The 3,501-nt window shown below is 42.9% G+C and overlaps 1 long non-coding RNA gene across 1 annotated transcript; it reads left to right on the top strand.

Annotated features, from left to right (window-relative positions):
* Positions 1-60: 60 nt before the first annotated feature.
* LOC104616843 lies at positions 61-2,452 on the top strand. The gene is made up of 3 exons (XR_737994.1): positions 61-130; positions 891-955; positions 2,224-2,452. It is a non-coding gene; the product is annotated as an uncharacterized LOC104616843 (long non-coding RNA).
* The last annotated feature ends 1,049 nt before the right edge of the window (positions 2,453-3,501 follow it).

Consider the following 3,501-nt stretch of genomic DNA (forward strand, 5'->3'; position numbering starts at 1 on the left):
AGAACCCCGAGGAGACTTTAGGTGGGGGAGCCGGGGCGTGCTTCGCCAGCCCTCCCCGGCTGAGGGGTGTCTCTTTCTCCCGCAGGCGCAACCATGGCCAAGTCGAAGAACCACACCACGCACAACCAATGTAAGCCGGGCTCGGCGTCCTGCGCCGCGGGGCCGGTGCGGAGCGTAGGCGGCTTGGGGCCTCAGGAGGAGGCGGGGAGGGGTGGTGTCGCTTGAGGGGACCCAGGGCTGCGCTCCGCAGAGAGGTTTTAACCGGCTGCTGTGACCTTCTCAGTTACAGTAGTGGTACGGAGAGATTAAATGGTGTGTTTAATGAAGAGAAAGCTCTGCAGGAGTCGGGACTTGTTTGGGTGCAGTATAAAAATAATATATAACCAGAAAAAAGGCAAGTTTTGTATGTTTGAACTAAGTACATTACTGAATGGCATTCAGCCTGTGATACTTTGCTGTCCAAAGATGACCACAGTGATCTTGATCCTCGTGTGGGGTTTTTTCATCAATGCTATAAGTTAGCAGAGCTCATGAGTAGGTTCTGCTTGATCTTGCGCAGTGAATGATGGTGACCTTTGATACTGAACAGAAGTGCTTGAACTTCTTAGTGACTGAGACCTGTTACCATGCTAGTCGTGTTGCCATTGGTATATTGTTAGTTAATGAGCCTGAAATCTTTGTATTAGAAACTCCTACAGTGCCAAGAGCACAGCGTGCGGAGGGATGAGAATAGAGATGCTTTCTTAATTTGTGTTTAGTTTGGATAGGAAGGGTTAGAAAACTATTCCACATAGTTTTGATAGGGTCAGCTGGACTTAAAGGAAAGCTGATGCAGCAGTTTAATAATGGCAAAAATGGTAATTTAAATTGTTTTCTGGTCTTCCACATAGCCCGTAAGTGGCACAGAAATGGCATCAAGAAACCCAGATCCCATAGATATGAATCTCTCAAAGGGGTGAGTATTTCTATTGATATTCCCAGGCTGCTAAGCCATTGAGGCTTAACCATGAAAAAATCCGGTATTTGTATTATTTTGACTGGCATTTTTTGCAGCCAGGGGCTTGTGTTTCAGGTAGTCAGAACAACCGTGGGTTTCTGTTTCATTTTTTGCTTACCTGCAGCTGTTTTCTAACCCACATGAAATCCACCCTTGTATGTCCATAAAACTGCTTTTTAGTTGTTGGCCAATTTTGTCTTTGTCCTGCTCACGTGGGTGTCACCGCTGCTTCCAGTGAAACAAACACCCGTCAGTTGGATAACTCTTCTCCCTTTTGAGTCCTGCTGTGTCTCCTACATCTCTGTACCATTCAATATTATTTTATTATCTGTGCTAATGCAGAGAATTTCACTCAGAAGATGAGTGGAATTGGTGTTTCTGAAAATGACACCATTTTGCTGTTTCTGGAATTAGACAAGTGATATAACAGGATCTTTTTCCACACTTGAAAGTGAAAACAGGACATTTTGACTTTGGGGAAGGCTGTGATTCTGTTTGCTTTTTAGATGTGATTATCGGCTTTTTGGATGTGACATAAAGCTTGTCTTCTCTATAGCTCAGTGAGGGTTCAGTCCTGCCCCCTCCTGCAGGTAGTCCAGCAGTCTCTGAGTCTGTCTCCTTGCGTTTGAGTTAAGATGACAAAATCCTGATACTCAACGTGTGCCAGTTAAAATGCTGTTTACAGTAAAATAGCAAACGTTTCTCAGTGGGATAGTAGCTGATGGTTCTGAGAATTGGTCCTAGCTGTGACCCGATGTGTTAGCCAGCTGTTCGCTGGCAAAAACTGTGGAGCTACTCTTCTCTCTGCTGGTGTTGTTTTCCTTCAATGTAAAAAGGAGGGGCTTGAGCAAGTGGCATTGGTCTTTGCCCAAGGATTACATCTATGTATGCTCACCTGCCGGGGTTGGTTTGTGGTACTTCGGATCCAGAATGTATTGTGTCATGGAAGTGAAATTTGTCTTGTTTACAGCTTTACTCAAGTTCTCCTTTCTGTATGTTTATTGCTGGGATTTTCTGTTTGTTTGTTTGTTTATGGAAATTAAGGAAAATACCTAGTTAAAGGATGGTTACAGATGGCTAAAATAATTTTGTTGATGTAATAAATCATAAAAAAAATCTGAAGTAATCACAGCCAGCATTTGTGAATAATTGGAACAATCTGGAGATATATATGTTTTTACATATGGCCCTTCTACAACATGGCTTTTTTTTCCTTGTTTTTATAGGTCGATCCCAAGTTTCTGAGGAACATGAGATTTGCAAAGAAACACAACAAAAAGGGGCTGAAGAAGATGCAGGCCAACAATGCCAAGCAGGCTGCTCAGCAGAAAAAGGACTGACGTGGTTTAAGACAAAAGAACCGGTTTTCCTATTGGCATGCATGTTACAACATTTTTGTAAAAAATAAAATTGCGTGTAACAAAGCCTTCACTTCCTGAATTTGAGGAGGACCCTCCCAAAGTCGAGTTGTATTTTTTTAGATGCCAGTTGTGCATCAAGCCTGCGTGTAGTGACCAGCGTGTGTTTCTGTTCCATGGCAGATAAGACAGCCAGAGCTGTAGTGAGGTTTTGTGTTAATACTGTCAGCTTCTGCACGCAGAAAGTAAAACAGCTGTTCCCTCCTCAGTGCTGTTCTACTGTAATCGTTGGTACAGGTCACGAGCGCTTAGTAGTTCAAAGTCTGTTTTCAAGTTGTGAAATGGTTATTGAGTGAAACTTTAAAATTTCAACAGGAAACAATGTTTCCTTTTGTGCAAATTGAAGCCAGTTTTTCCTGGACTCTTAGGTGACAGCATTCATTACAGGTAAAATTATTTTTGATACTGGCATGCATGTTCAGAGTTCTCGCAAAGCACAATTTCAGTGATAGTCCCTAGTGCTATTGCAGCAAGATGAGATTTCCAAGGGCTGTTACGTGTCTGCTGCTTTTGCTGTTCAGGTAAGGAAGTTACAGCCACAGAAATCCTGAAAAATGGAAGGGTTCTGAGTGCTAGTTACAGTGTTAGAGATCATAGCAATTGGTGTTAGAAGTGGTGCATGTTGTATTCCGAAATAACTTGAAAGTATTGAAGTGTTAATGGGGCTTCCATGGGAGGGTGTAAGGTTATAGGATTATATAAAATATCCATACTTTGACTGTATTTTAGTGGAGGTCTTTCATTCCAGTAACAAAAAAATTACCTACCTGATGAAATGTGCTGACTGGTGAGATCAGGGGAGTAGCATTCAAAAGCCTGAGAGATGCTGTGACAGGGTTTTGTTACTGCTGTCCTTCTAAGAGAGGGCTTCACTCTCCTGGTTCCACCAGCCAGCAGAGCTGGTTCAAGAGGTGCTTTTTTTATTACTGAAATGAGCCAGCTGTTAAAATGCAATGAACTGTTCTTGAAACTGCAATTCCAACGCTTGTCCACCCGGTGGTGTAAATCCATGGATAGACACATGGGCTGGAAGTTTGCAAGTATCTTCTGACTTTGCAGTAGAGCAGTGAAACACCAGCTGTATTA

Source organism: Phaethon lepturus, unplaced genomic scaffold (assembly GCF_000687285.1).
Source record: "Phaethon lepturus isolate BGI_N335 unplaced genomic scaffold, ASM68728v1 scaffold23282, whole genome shotgun sequence".
In the NCBI taxonomy this organism is placed as follows: domain Eukaryota; kingdom Metazoa; phylum Chordata; class Aves; order Phaethontiformes; family Phaethontidae; genus Phaethon; species Phaethon lepturus.